This window comes from Mixophyes fleayi, chromosome 7, assembly GCF_038048845.1.
Source record: "Mixophyes fleayi isolate aMixFle1 chromosome 7, aMixFle1.hap1, whole genome shotgun sequence".
NCBI classification, from domain to species: Eukaryota; Metazoa; Chordata; class Amphibia; order Anura; family Limnodynastidae; genus Mixophyes; species Mixophyes fleayi.
The window spans coordinates 21,173,436-21,190,098 of record NC_134408.1 but is presented as its reverse complement, the minus strand read 5'-3'; the positions used below and the strand labels follow the sequence as shown (position 1 = coordinate 21,190,098).

Sequence of the window (16,663 nt, the reverse complement as noted above, 5' to 3'; positions counted from 1 at the left end):
CCCCAGTTTTGATACATATTTAGCACATTTGACTACCCAATTAGCCCCAGTTATAACACATTTTCCATAAAAGTGAATGGGGCTAGCCGTGGCATGATATAAAAAGTGCAATGTGGTGTATCGATATTTACTACATTTGTATGTAGTATTTGCATAAATGTTTTCAGAGATTCAGAGTGAGTTTTAATAGAGGACCAACTTGCCAGTATTACCAGGCAGGCTGTAGACATTTACCTTCTGGACAAACATCTGCTTCAGTACAACTGGGGCTTGGCCCATGTAAGTGATGAAGGTGTTGTTAGCAGCCAGGTCCACAATGTTTTGTCCCGTCAGCTTGTTCATTGCAGAAGATTGTAAACCAATAATTAGGCTGCCTAGACTCTTCACATTCTGAATGGTAATCTATAAGAATCCCAAACATACAGTACGTTAATCCAGACATTTCCTATGTCTTCTTTATCTAATGTCTACATACAATTCTTTCAGTGTTACCTTAAAATCACTTTGTACAATTTTTGTGACGATGACTGATGCCTGTGTGACACTCCAGCCATCGATGGCAGACAGACTGCCCAGACTCTGCACCAAGACACTCCCATTTTTGATTTTCATGATTGTGGATGTGGGCAGTCCAACAGCCAGAGATCCGATTGATGTAATAAAATCTGAACTGATGGTAGACACAGAGGAGAGAAGACCGGACAGCGACTGCAAAACAGATATTATGTTGTGGCAAAATAAAGAGCTGTAAACATTTAAATAGGGATATAATAAAAGTTTTGTATAGTAGAAAGAAAATAGCTCCTATCAAATGTTGTCATACAGGTGATGTTTGTTTTAAATTGTACCTGATGGCTACAACCTGTAGAGGCAGCCATTTTGAGATTCCTGAAGCACCTCATACTCAAGTGATATCACTAAATCCTAGGGGTATATTTACTAAACTGCGGGTTTGAAAAAGGGGAGATGTTGCTTATAGCAACCAATCGAATTCCAGTTGTCATTTGTTTAGTACATTCTACAAAATGACAGCTGCAATCTGATTGGTTGCTGTAGGCAACATCTCCCCTTTTTCAAACCCGCAGTTTAGTAAATATACCTCCTGGTGTGTTGATTGGCTGCATCCTCATACTAATCTCATCGTTCAGCTCACAAAATGGCTGCCTGCACTATATGTACGCTTAAAAAGCTCTCTGTGTTTCCTTAGTTGCCCCATTCAAACTTTAATTTCACATTGATGACAGGATGGAGAATGGATTGTTAAAAAAAAATATTGTTGCATATTCTTTTAACTGTAGAAGTACTAGTTTTAGAATGTAATTATAACTTGCGCCAGTAAAACGTCATTATGATTTTATGATCCCTCCCAAAAATATAGTATTGAAAGAAGTTTCCAAAATGTGTTTTTACTAAACACTGGTAAATGTAGTAGTGTCAATTTAAAAGTATGTTCTTTATTACTTGTGATGTGTTTTGGGGTTTGTATGGCCTACTCTATTTCCGTACCGGAAATGGGAGCTACCACCTTTAGAAACCCACTGTTTCTATAAGGCAGATAACTAAATATTTACTGTCCCTGGTCAATTGACCCAAATATGAAGGTCGCTTAACCAAAGCTTTGTGAACACTTCCCTATCACTATCAAATTCACAGTTTTCCCAGCACTGTGGGCTACCAAATTCAGATTACTTCAAAATGTATTTTAAGAAGGCTTACAAGTTTATGACCACCCTCCCCCTTGATTATCCCAGATTATGCTAGAGTGTAAAATCAATAAACAAAATGTTCCACTTTCTCTATCCCTCCATATTGCCAGTTATACATTGTAGTTGTACAATCAGTGGTGAATAAAAGTGAAAAACTTACTTCTGTCCCCAGGGTGACATTTTGTATAGTGCCGCAAGTTTTCAGGAGATCCAGTGTTGCAATAGCCTGATTCCCAGTTATGGCACCAATGTTTAGGTCACCAATAGCGTAACAGAGAATATTTTGAGGAATGCTACAGAGAATTAAAGCAACATTTTCATAAATTTAAATGTCATAGGACACAGCTATTTATCATATCAGAAAAATTGTAAAGTTTTTATTATATATAGTTTTCCTCCTTTTTAGTGAGCTGCCTTCCACTTGAATAGGTTGGAAGAGTAAAGTGGAGCTGCATAGTACCTCATTTTAGGCCTCAGGTCAGGTCTGGCGCTACCGTTAGACAAATCTAGGGCACCAAGGTTTAGAGGACACCTAAAACACTGAATGAGTAATTTCCACAACCGCACTGAGCGACAGCTGCTGACATGGGGAGCATCAACTGGGATCTTCTTTCCTGTAAAGCTGACGGCTATCAGCTGGGAGTGTGGCGCTGGGCTATGATGTCACAGTGCAGCCCCTCCCTGTCTGACAGAGGGCAGTTGCTGCCCTGCCCCTTGCTGCTCATCACACAAGGTAAGAGTAGTGGAGGGGGCGTCTGAGGAGGGGTATCTAGGGTGCCTCCACCTGGCCTGCCTCAGGCACATACATTTTTAATGCACTCATCTTTGTTTCACCCATAAAAAAAACTCACATTTATACAAATTCTATACCAAAAATGAACAACCCCTCTAAAAAACATGCCCTTTCTTTACAGCTTATAGAAGTCCCCCTTCGTCGGCAGTTCCCTGTTACCTAATCTGTATACCTAATCTGTGTACAGCTGCTCATATTCCCGCCAACGAGGTCGGTGAGTGCATTGCATGCTGCCCTTAGCTCTACAATAGAATTCTATGGAAGCCATTACACAGAGATTTATTGGGAACTATTGATGGACAGTCCACCAGCACTTTGAGCTCCTGGGTGGGAGGAGGGTCCTATTGGAGGGGGGTAGGCTTACTCATCTGCTATACAGAGGAGTCATGTTTGGCAGTAGAAGTAATCAAAAGTAGACAACCCCCTTTGAAGGCGAAAAGTTTAATGAATTGCAAAATATAAAATGGAATATTCTGCCGAGAGCTCTTAACTCCATACAGGTTAATCTATGGCTTAATGTGTCCCCTAATATATATGATAAGTTAGTAAATACAAGCTGAGTTTTTAGCCAGTCCTGAAAACAGAGGTGTAAGTGCATGAATGATACATACCCTTGTAGAGGAAAGTTGGAGTTCTCTGTGGCTAGTAGCTGTGCATAGTAAATCTTCAGGTCTTTTTTAAGATCCAACGTAGCTACCATGGCCAAAGTTGTGGGGTCCACTGAAAATTGCTGAAGCTGTTAAGAACAAAATGAAACGTTAATTCCATGGCTAAAAAATTGTCATAAAATAACTTAACCTTTTTTTCTAATGATGAAAGTGAGTTGATATGTGGCTTTTATAGGTAAATATATTGTTATGGCTCTTCCAGCAGTTATGAGTAACATTTCTAACAATATCAGGTAACTCAGGAACAGACTTCCTAAAACTGAACGTATTCTGTGCTGTAACAGGAGAAGAAATTTCATCTGGACCAAGAGGCCCAAATGGGACCCTAATATGTAGGTGGGCTGAGGGCTGATTGTTTTCCACTCTTTGTGACGGCAGGGGCATCATAACTGCCTGTTTATCAATTATAGGAGGGCTTCCTGACGCTCTGGTGCTTCCGTGTGCCCCGGGGCCCCAACTGTGAGCCCAGGGGCCTAGAACTACACCACTGCTTTATGGTTTGTGTATTCACATATGTATTAGCTACTTTATAATAACCAGCATTATTCTAGAGAACTGTAAAATTACATATTAATCCTGGATCAATGATGCATGTGGAAACAGCCATTGTACTAGCAGAGCCATAGTCTCTGTGTGCAGACAACTGACTAATTATTAATTCTCATCTGTGTGTTTCATTAAAGAATATTTCCACTTTTCCACTTTACAAATTAACCCTCACCCTCTTGCTGGGCTTGCGCTACCCTGGGACCCCCATCATCTTCACTGTAAGGGTCCCTGATAAAACAACAAAAAGGGCCCAATTTTGAATATTCCCCAAATCCCTGACACCTGTACCCGACATCACATCACATTACTTTAGTACAGTGTCATAATAATGACTGGAGCTGGGGCTTCAAGCTTCCTTTCTCTGTTTATTAAAATCAGCAGAAGTTTCTGTATATTTTTAGCACTGGTGCAATAAAAGCAAAAGTTACCAGTGTTTCATCGCTTGAAAAAGATTCCAGATCTGCAGCTCTGCAGTAGGTCAGATAACGTTGCAAGTAGTAAACAATCCAAGAATAACCGTTACCAGCTGTGTAGCATCTGGGTTTGGGGCCTACCAAATGAAAACACAAAAGTTATTTATCCACATGTGTCCAGCTAGGTTTAGTAAAAAAAAGATGAAGAATGGTAATGGAGTCATATTATACATATACAGATAAAAATTAATTTAAATTAGATGCAAATATATAAATAGATTTCCAAATATGTAAATAAATAATGCATCAAAAATCAATAATACATATGTAATACATACATATACATTTAGATATAAATAGAGAGAGCAATAATAAAGGTTAAATTAAGGGTTAATTTTGAAAATCCCAACTATCTGCATTCAGTACATTGACCAATTGTAGTCAATGGATACCACAGCTCTGCTGTCACATTAGAGCATTTTATACCTGAAAAAAAGTTGCATGCAAGAATCAGATATAGGAAGTACATATTATATTCATAAGCCGGACATTGGAAGAGAGTATAAAATTCCATAGCATGAGCTGGATACAGGTTACAGTATAATGCCCATTATTTGTGTTTGGTTACCAGTATATATTTGCCACACACACTGTGATATCTGCTGAAATATTGAACAATTGGCTGAAAATCGCAACATGTATGCCCGATAATAATGAATCAGATAATTATCAGACATTTTGATAAATGTCCTTCATTGGCCTTATGTGTGCAGTTATCTTCCAAATGCACTAACAGGCCTGAATGACTGGCTCTCTGAATGACTGGCTCTCTGAATGACTGAATCTCTGAATGACTGGCTCTCTAAATGACCGGCTCTCTAAATGACTGGCTCTCTAAATTACTGGCTCTCTCAATTACTGGTTCTCTGAATGATTGTCTTTTGGAATGACTGGCTCTCTGAAAGATTTACTCTCTGAATGACTGGCTCTCGGAATGACTGGTTCTCTGAATGACTGTCTCTCTCTGACTGTCTCTCTGAATGACTGGTTCTCTGAATGACTGGCTCTCTGATTGACTGGTTCTCTGAATGACTGTCTCTCTCTGAATGACTGGCTCTCTGAATGACTGGCTCTCTGAATGACTGGTTCTCTCTGAATGACTGGCTCTCTGAATGACTGGCTCTCTGAATGACTGGCTCTCTGAATGGCTGGTTCTCTGAATGACTGGCTCTCTGAATGATTGGTTCTCTGAATGAATGAATGACTGTCTCTCTCTGAATGACTGGCTCTCTGAATGACTGGCTCTCTGAATGACTGGTTCTCTGAATGACTGTCTCTCTCTGAATGACTGTCTCTCTCTGAATGACTGGCTCTCTGAATGACTGGTTCTCTGAATGACTGTCTCTCTCTGAATGACTGGCTCTCTCTGAATGACTGTCTCTCTGAATGATTGGTTCTCTGAATGACTGTCTCTCTCTGAATGACTGTCTCTCTCTAAATGACTGTCTCTCTGAATGACTGGCTCTTGGAATGACTGGCTCTCGGAATGACTGGCTCTCCACGAATGACTGACTCTCTCAATGACTGCCTCTCATCCAGTTTGGCAACTGGTGTCTGTGGCCAAAACTGGATTTGGATTCTACCATTTGGTGCTTGGGCCGAGCATCAGGATCTTACTGTGTGTGACCAGATTTTATGCTCACCTGTCTGAAGGTATTCCTTGAAGACACTGTATATATCTTGACGCATGCTGTCATTGTAGTCTTGATAATGTATGGATAAAGCTTTTACTCTGCAGTGTAAGAATGTGAGAATAGGGTCATATAACAAAAAGGCCCAATAATATATTATCACTGAAGTGATAGTCAGCCTAATAACTCACATCTCATGTGACAACATACAATGGGGGTTGCGTAACACAGGAATAATATGCATTGAAGTGAAACATTAAGGGGCTGGCTTATAGACAGGTCTAAGAAAGCATCTGTCCTGTGCCCCCCACTATCTAATGCCAACCCTGGAAATGGATTTCTCTTGGTTCCTGTGTAAGCTGTATATAGTAACAACTGTGTTTGATAGTTTGATATTATCTCAGTCAATTATATCGATTCACTTTTTTATTTAAATATATGAAAACATTTTATTTGCAGTTGAGCAGAATATGGGGGATGTAGGTTATTTTTTATTTCATGTATTGCACCCTTTTGCTTCTAAATTTGCTCATGTTAAGGGTGCTATAAACTGCTTGGAATCCAGATGTGTCCACAGGAAAACAAAGTAAGTATTAAACAGACATTGACACAGGAATGACACACAGCCCCTTTGAGCCGTCACTCCCCTGAGCTGTCAAATCACAATATATGGGACTAACGACCCCTTCAAGGCTGGAGGTGATTTACACCTCTATGACCTGATTTCATTTTAATGGGTTTGCATTACTTCGACCTCTATTGCTCTTTTTGGCTATTTGGTTATTTGTTTTGGCAACATATTCAATTATGATGAGTATGCATCCTAGGGAAAATAGACAAAAATCACGAAAGAACAAGAACAACACTTGCACCCGCCAGCTGCCAAACTGCATGATATTTATATATACATCTTCCCAGTAGCAGCGTCTTTAGCTGTTGGCAGCTATGGATTGTGAAGAAGCTGTGAACTTAAGTCATGTAATTAGAGATAGTACTAAAGGAATCTTACAGGCTTCCATAGAAGAGGCAGCTTGCACCGATGACCCCTGTGACATTCAACTGCTCCAGCGTTATCAGTTGTATAGAGTCATTGAATCGGATAAACCAGTGATCCATTTCAGAGCTGTCGATTGACCCAGAATTTGACACAAAGGTTGACCATGTAGCGTTGAAGACAGTAGCGGACACATTCACCTGCACGGGAGATTATATACCATAAGAATACAAATGATGTCTAATATTCATGTGTTATTACATAGGAAACAGAAGATTGTAGTATCAAAACATTTAAAATAGAGTTTTTCTCTTAATTAAATCAGTTATATAAAGGGCACCTTTCACCTTTACACAGTGGAGAAAGCCATATTATGGACTAAATCAATAAACATTAGAATATGTAGTGAACTGATAAAATAAGGTGACCTTGAATCATACGGAAAAGCTAATTCTGACCAAGAAGAAAAAGAGACTTCCACCTGATCATGGTCCAATGAGTTTGCATTCTGTATGATTATGGGTTGATCGGTGCCCTTACACTTATATTCCCCTCTACTACCCCCCAACATTTGAATTTGTGGAATCAGGACACACACCAGAAGGGGGCATGACCACATCACATTGCGGTGTTGCTACATCATAATGGGGGCATTGCCACATCTCCAGGGGTGTGCCTAATGCTTCTGAAATACCAGGCCACCTGTAATCCCTCAGGCAACAATTGCGATACATGAGCATATTGGCACACAGATGGACATAGTTTGAAGAGTGACACTTACATTCCTGCTGTTAAGAGGGCAATGCAAGGAGCTGTCAGCTATACAATGTACAAGCCTTCCTAAAAGACATTCTGCACCTGACGGCTCCTTGCATTACCCCCTTAACAGCAGGAATGTAAGTGTCACTCTTCAAACTGATGTCCACCTGTGTGCCGATATGTTCATGTATTACAATATTACCATGTCACTATAAGTCTTGTCGGGATTTTCTCGTTCACACTATAGTACTCCACACATTAAATATTGGGGAATAAAGAACTGGACACCAGCTGTTTTGGTACAGTTTTGAAAGAAAGTAATCAAGGGTTCAGATTACGAGTGTTCAGTTTACCTCAGAACTGATATTACTATGTTCCTTGGGTGGTTAGTCTTAAACAGTGCCACTTTCTACTTCATACCTGTCACTGGGCAAATACAGTTCAAACAAAAGGACACAATGCACGTCTTTGAGGAGCCTTATACGGTACTCTTGGCAAGCCAAACCTCTTCTTGACATTAACCATGTGAATTGGCCAAAATGGGAAGAATATGGCTCCAGTGAACCTTTCCCCCCCATAATACACAGTACAATATGCACTTCCTGGTCGTACTAGAGATATGCACATGCTTGTAACTAAAAGCAAAATCAATGAAAATACAGCCGACCATTACAGTTTTATTACTCTTTAAAGATAATTACTTGTTGTCATGTGCTACATGTGGAATATATTTACCATTTTCATTCTGAGGAGATCTATTGCTTGACCCAAGTTGGTGATATTTGTGTAGTGTGACAGTATTATTGACCATGCAGTGCTATTCACATTGCTGTCAGCCTGCAGGCGGGTGACCAGGTCTTGTGGCTTCAACGAGTTCAGTTTCTGTAAAGACATGAATTAAGCATATATAATGAAGATGAAGTAGGTGGGATGGGATGAAAAAAAGAAAGGAATAGACTGAGAAGATAACAATTAAAAGAGGTAATATCAATAATAAGTTGTTGAAATAGCAGGACTTCTAGGGCCTGATTCATTAAGGATCTTAAATTAAGAAGTATCTTATTTAAGTCTCCTGGACAAAACCATGTTACAATGCAAGGGGTGAAAACTAGTTTTCTGTTTTGCACATAAGTTAAATACTGACTGTTTTTTCAGTCCTGATGTCTATTATAGATCTTGCAGGCAAAAAAACGCCCAGTAATACACTCACCGCAGATAGCTGATCATAAGGAATCAGAGACACCAAGTCCCCGGGACTCAGTAGAGCTGAAAATGACCCGAAGAAAGAGGTAACGAAGAACTGAAGGTCACCAGATACATCACACGCCATGTTAGACCCTGAAAAAAAATGTGAACATTGTTTAATTTAAATAGTATTAAAAATGTTTAAGATTTACACATTTAAATATTAATAAATCATTCTGTCTTTGGGATATATAATGTCCAAGAGTGTCTTCTCTATGTTTCTTTTCTTATGTTTTTTAAAGCCACAAAGAATTTGGTTGAATTTTAACTGGTGTTTAGAGATGAACAGAACTTTTGTCATTACATTTTTATTCTTCGCACCAAAGCTGCGATAGCAGGATATTTTATATGTAGACTAATTGAATGACTGTTGAATTTTTCTCTATACAATTCTATCACCAATAGGTTTTGCAGCTGGATAGGGTTATGGCAAATAGATGTATGTATGAGATAGAGAGATATATATGCGAGAAAGAGATATAAGTGAGAGCTAGATATGAGAGACATAGATAAAAAGAAAGAGACTTAGGGGTGGAACCAAAGCCATTCTGGGGGGTTGCAAATGCTATGGCTATCGGAAGTGAGGGGGTCCTGGAAAGAGGGTGCAACCACCGTGTGTCTCCCGCTCCGATCTTCTGAGTAGAAGGGCATAGAAATATAGGAAATATAGATATGAGAGATAGAAATTAGAAAGTAAGATAGATGGATAGATAGATAGATACAGGACTACAACAAATAGTGCCACCCATAGACCCCAACAAAATGGCGCTGGGTTTAGTGATCTATCTATATCTCCCAGAAATCTAGTCTGCTACGCGAGGTGGAAACTGAGAAGGAGGGCGGAGACATCCTAAAGAACCTGCTGGCTCTAATCAGCAGAGTGGAGGATATAAATAGGATCTGGATCATACAGATGCAGTCAGCCTGGGAGATAGAGGAGCAGGTGCAGGATAGGCTAAGTGTGGAAAAGATGTCTGAGCAGAGCAGACAGTTAGTCTGAGTCCAGCCAGTGAGGAGGATTAGAGAGAAGACAACATCCTGAGCTGTTGAGGGTGTCCAGTTTGGGGCAAACATTTTCCAATGACCTGTTCCAGTGATCCTCTGGGTGAGCCCTGTAAAGAGCTACTATTACAGTCATACAAAGCTCACCCCTGGACAGAGAGGGAGTCTCCTGGTCTGGGTGAATTGTGAGTGAGCAGAGAGGACTGCAAGGAAGAGGAAGTTTGGTCCCATTGGATTGATACTGAAGCTGGCTCAGAGTCCTGCCTCCATAGTGAGAGAAAAATATTCTCAACCTTTAACCACATATGCACACGCTATAACGCAGTTAAAGTGTGACTTTCTACTGGTCCTGAGCTGTGCTACTGCAGCCTTATCTAACTGCCTCAGTTATAGACACAAGTTTAATGAGTCATTACATAATTTGTGGAGACGTGTGGAAGGAAATTAATTACTGCAGAGACATATAGTAGAGACATTCTCATAACCCGGCTTATGCAACAAGTTCATCAATGATTCTAATGTTATATATGTGACAGTATTGTCTGCTTTAGATAGCAAGGGTTAGAGAACTGTTGCAAGTGTGATTGTGGTGTTGCTGAGATTATTCAAGTTTATTACCTGTGAAAAGGAAACGTATGTCCTAGCATTTACAAACAGAGCTGTTATAGCTACTCAGCTCATGTGTTATTAAGTGATTTAAAATATACTTATCTTTTGGGGTTATTCTAAATCAATTTGTTTGCTTTAAGTCTTTCTTCAATTCAAGATTGAGCATTGTATTGGAGATTAAACTGTCTACTGCATTTTTGTATGTTACACCTCCTTAAACTGTGCCACTCCTCCATTTTAATAAATGGTACAAGATAGATAGATAGATAGATAGACAGATAGATGTGGCAGGTGTACGTCAATTGCAAATGGTTTAGAGGTTATGGGACCTGGAGGACAGATAGGCCCGGTGATGCCAATCTATCTGCTGCCGATGTCCCACTCTGTTCTTTTGAAAATGATCAGGTCTGTCGCATGCGCAGTGAAGCCCCAAATTGGGCTTTCAGTTCCGGAGAGGCTGAAGGGGGCAAATAGCTGTTAGGTAAGTCAAGCAAGGGCTTGTATACGCAAGTGTAGCACTATCCCTGGTTATGCGACCTAATGAGACTGGGTCACCTCCCCAGATTCTATTCTTAGGGGGTTTAGATTTTGCGGGTACTGGAGGCCTGGTGTAAAGATACATGATGATGGCACTAGCAGCACTATCTAGACGCCTCTGATTGACCTACTACAGCTGATAGTACTTCGTTCATTAGTTTCATGGCTATATTAAGTTTAATTGCTGCCATCTATTCAAATTATTTGTCATTTCCGTACGGACTACAGCAGGAAAGGCGATTCACATTGGCTTTATAATTGGGTTAATGACAGATGATGGATGGATTTCTAATTTTTATATGGAAAATGTGACTTTTGCATTTATTAGTAATACGGTCAAGACACTATTGTCTCTTGTGTATATGACATTTCATTGCATTATGTTTTGTACAAATAGGGTAATGTGATATTCGCACTTACTACTACTACTACCGTGAAGTACAATTGTGTACATCAGACGTACACAATTGTACGTCTGATGTCAGCCTGACACAGAAATACTGCTGTGTTTTTAGTTGGTCAAGATATTTGTAAATCTCATAAAACATGTATGTCTGCAATTTTTCCTGCAGAAATTTTACACTTCAATCAGGGCGTAAAATGCATCCAGCTCTAAATGAGTCCCAATATATCTATGTAGTATGTAGTATTAAATATCATAATTTCTTAAATCTGTTTCTGATTAAAGTTCTGTGTATACCTTTCCTATTCAAGTAATATATGGTAAGTACACCTGCTTAGAGCACATAGATGGCAGTAATATACTCACCTTTGTGATAAAAGAACAGGTACTGATACACTGCCTTTTGTATGTCAGATTTCAACAGATAATAATAAGTGTTCATAGATGTGACTCTGTAAGAAAGTAGACAAGATGAACCAGGGTAAATTTCAACCTGTTACATTTGTTTTTATTGCATTCAACAAGCATTTTACTTTTACCATATTTTCATGTATTCACTATAAAAATATTAAAAGCGTTAACATAAATGCATTTCTGTACATTGAATTTATATTGGATAATTGTGTCTTACATGCCCTCTGCTGTTTTACATCCAATGTTTGTAGGCAGCTGCTGGATAGTTGATTCTGTCATCTGCAGCACAAACATTCTGGTAATTATGGTGAAATCCTCCAGCCATTGGGACCCATTGCTTGGACTCCAGTACTTATAGAGAACCTCGGATATACTAGAGAAAATTGTCTCCTTAGTACTGTTACTCAGGACCTCTGCATTGGCACAAGAGGACGTCGCAGACACAGAGCCCTGTTTGGAAAGAAGAACAGTGTAAGCAATGTAAAGTTATTTCCCATTTTTTAAGACAATTTGCAATTTTCTCTACGAAATATTGCACCTCAAATAAAAGTGAAAAGATAGGTTTGTCGGTACATCAATTCTGAAAGAAATAAACCCTCAAAAACAAACAGAAATGAAGAAAACATGATACCTTTAATAGATAACTCTATAGGAAATTATTGCAAGATTTCCCACTACAATTCCTTCTGCTGGCAATTAACTACAAAGTTAAGCTGTCATGTGTAGCCAAAAGCACGGGTTAGTTACTGTACAGTGCAGAAGAAATTAAATATGATTTGATTCATTTCTACACAAACAAAAATATGTTTTTGGGCGGAACAGTTACTGCAATGAGAAGAGATAGATAAGGTATTCTGAGACTTTGTGTGAGATTGCATTAACTGTTATATTTATTTTTTTCTATTGTTTCCATTTACTACACCCAGTAACTACACATTTTAATCAACTGCAAAGAACCCTAACTAAGTAAAATAAGACTTATTACACATATGTGGTGCTGATATTTGCGAAGTTAAATAACATTATTTTTTCTGATTTATTTAATGGAATTCTTGCATCTATCTCTGATTTCTGATAATAAACCAAGTGTTAAAATACAAATCTGTGTATGTCTGATTGTTGAATCAAAATCCCGAAAACACTAAAAGAACTCTGAACGTGTGAAGATAATTTACAGCATGTTCTACTTATTCACAGAGTGTAGAGCACACAGCATGTACAATGCAAAAATACATACAGGATACAGACAAACGCACATATGTGATGGGATGATGGGGAAGCACAAAAATAGATATGCTTCAAAAAGACAACAGACTTGAGGCAATGTTTCCAGGCCCACATCTCTTGGCCCAAAGACAACCACCAAATCTAAGAAGACTTCCGGGCTTTGGTTTCTTATCACAACCTAGCACATCTCTAACTCATTCTTGAGGCTCAAAAAATGAGTCCGACTAAACATACATACTTAAATATGCTTTTACTAGATATGTTAAAAGCACAAATGCATCAACTCTAAATGAACCCCTAAATGTTGAATATCAATGTGAGGATAAAGAACTTTTGACATGAAGCATCTGCAAACCTAGAACCCATGGTAGTTCCACCACTTACACTGTGTATAAATATGACATGGCAACTTAACTTCAGTTATAATTTTGTAGAAGAAGAGGGTTGACACCTGATTACATGAACATGTATTTACTGTACTCCGCATACGCTTCCCCTCCTCTTCCCTCCCCCTTCCACTTGCCTCTTCTCCAGGTGTAAGAAGATGCTTGTCAATGATATGCAACAATTATATGAGATGTATGTATATGATTTTTTTGTACAATAGAAAATGCATAACTAATACTTACTGCACACCCGTAGCTTTGTATTTGCACAATGTATTCTTTCAGCTCTGCCAGTGACTTGAATTGTTTGATGTTTGTGATAATGAAACTTGCGTTGTTTAATAGATTTGCAGTTATTGTCAAATCTGCCAGCTTGGTTGGAGTGATGCTTATAATGTTTTCCAACTGCAAAAACACAAACCATACTTTATTTTCTATGTAATTTCTCTACTGTAATGCCAGCCTACCTTTCTTATTATATGTCTGATTGTAGGTCACAGTATTATGTAATTACTATACTATATACAGTGAAAGATGTACAAATAGATTTTCAACATTTTGCCATTGGCCTGGTAAATTACACTTTTTGGGTCTTAGTGGGATAGCACATTCTTATGTTATTCTGCAAAAGCAATTTAATCTTTATTGAATCACTTAACTCACTAATCACAAAGATCTGGTAAGCAGTCATTGCCTAATGGGTGCAAGCACACATGGGCCAATAGGAGGCAGCCAGCAGGAAACAGAGGTTTACAAATGTTCGGCACGCTTTTGCACAAACTTTAGTGGCATAGAGGCCAAACCAGTTTTTCTTTTATTTGTGTCTCTGTTGCCCATCCTATAATCCTTCTATGTGGTTAGTACAAAGGCAATTGTACAAAAATAGGTGGTTGGCCACAGGTGTTCTAACTCTTCTACTGCCAAAAGCATCACTGCCACAGCCCTTAACCCATTGCTCTGGTCACCAAGCGTTCAATAGGGGAGCAAGCCTGGTGACTGGCTTAGTGGGAGGAGTACGAGAGAGTGAAAATACTTCCTCTGGTATCCCATCACATGTAAAAGGTCAAAATGCTTGGCCCTGAAGTGAGTGACTGGACTGACTGGGGAAGTAGGGAGAGGGGGGCCATGAGGTAAGTGTCGAACCTTATCTTTGCTGATCTTTGGTTGGAGCAGCCAAAAATGTTCTTCTAACCTCACCTAATGGGAGGATAAGTCCTGTGTTTGGCTATACAAAAAAAAAGGCATTTAAATGGACATCCCCATTTTTGCAAATTGACCGAGCATTGGGTTGAAACGACAATAGAGTGAAAGTCTGGTCTCCTGACCCATCTGTCACAGGAAACATCAATGATCAAATATTTACAAATGTATAAAGAACTTGCATGATTTTTAATTCCATATACTATAAATTCATAACAGTAAAATTCGCACTTCACTATACAGTTTACACAAAACACAGAAGTCTTGTATAAAAGTAAATTGAGAGGAACAATTTCAAATGAAAACTTAGTTAAACCAAAAGACCCAATTTAAAATACCACTAAATCTAAGGAAAACTTCTTACAGAAATAGCAAGTGTTACATTTGATTGCATTGTACTATTTATTCGTTGCCATTTCATATCACATTATTATGACGTAACATCCTATATCATTAAGATTTTATACCTTAAAACCCCAATTAATACTTAATACCTCAATTAAGACAGGTTTCCATTTTTTAATGCAGTGTAGTAAATTTATTATGGTGCAGTGGATTATATTTTTGAACAAGTTCTCGGCCCAAGTTTTTATGGGTCTGTACGGACTGGATACAAACCCTTGTTCTAAACCAGAATGCAGAATTCTCACCTTTGTCATATTTCCATTGAACAGAGTAAGATCCTCGTATGTTGATACCACAACAAACTTTCCAAGGTTAACTTTAAGCCAAACATCAAAATTTACTGCATCACAACCAACACCTGTAAATGGAAAACAAATATGTATTAGTGTTACAGAAAAAAATACTAAAAGTAAAGCTCAAATTATATTTCACCAGTTTGTCTAGTGGTTAGCATCGGCATATTATTTACGAACCTGGAATCCCCTAAAGACATAGATTTTTGTCAAAAACATATGTGCAGTACAGCAGAAACACTAAAATCATATAGTATTTCTCAACGTGGTTTGTAGGTTAAATAGGATGCATATACTCCATGAATGTACATATAGTATATATAATGTAAAAATGTCAACCACCCTTCCATGCATTTTTGAATCCTATCCAGTACCCTGTTAAACAGACACATGTACGATAAATGGAGTTTACCTGTAAGAGAGGACTGATGATTCATATTTCTCTTAATGAAAGCAGTGTAAATTGTGTTTTGCGTCTCTTGAGACAAAGATTCAAAAACCATGCTGAATCCATTGACTCTGTAATAAACAACAAAAAGGAAATATGACAGAACTGGCTTCCATTTATTCCTCCATATTTTCTTACATGTTTCAATTCTTATAGCATTTTATTGTATTTTAAAATATTATATATTTAATCCATATATCCGCTATTGATTAAAACTGCAGTTTGTATCTCAAACATAATACTTACATAGCTTGGTAGGAAGAGCAGGAGATGTCAGTTGGAAGAATCTGAAGAAGAGTTTGGTTGAAATAGGGAAGTAGGACAACTAAGTATTTTTCAAACAAAATTGTCCACTGTTGTGTGCTATAATCAATGAAGGTGGTCTCCAATTGCTGAAGCTTCACAGCCAGTAGAGTCTCCTTGATTGTTGTTATTTGTTTTTCTGACAGATTTTCCTAGAAACACAAAAGAGGCGATTCATAAAGATTCACTCAAAAACATATATATGTCAGAGATTTTCAAGAATGATTATTTTGAGAGACTATTTCACAGAATTAATTAATGTAATCTATTTATAAATGATTATTTATATAGTGCTACCGTATTACACAGTGCTGCACAGAGAATATTGAAGCTTTTATCTCAGTCCCTGCCCCTTTGGAGCTTATGGTCTATATTCCACATCACAGACATTAGGGCCCATATGTGTTAGCTTCCAATGAGGACATTGGTATGAGTTTGGACAATGGGATGTGCTGAAGCACCCAGAGGAAGCCCAAGAAACATGGGGAGATCATGCAAGCTCAACACTGACAGGGTACTGGTTGGAATGGAACCCATAACGTTATGACTATGTGGCCACAATTTTAGCTGCTGTGCCCCCATGCTTTCCCGAAGTTATGATTGTAATGCATTTTGACG

At 38.5% G+C, this 16,663-nt stretch overlaps 1 long non-coding RNA gene across 1 annotated transcript; it reads right to left on the bottom strand.

Moving 5' to 3' along the window:
* Positions 1 to 6,954: 6,954 nt before the first annotated feature.
* On the bottom strand, positions 6,955 to 8,887 carry LOC142098640 (uncharacterized). The gene is made up of 3 exons (XR_012678373.1): positions 8,784 to 8,887; positions 8,309 to 8,455; positions 6,955 to 7,014 (listed from the first exon to the last, which is right to left on the bottom strand). It is a non-coding gene; the product is annotated as an uncharacterized LOC142098640 (long non-coding RNA).
* Positions 8,888 to 16,663: the final 7,776 nt, after the last annotated feature.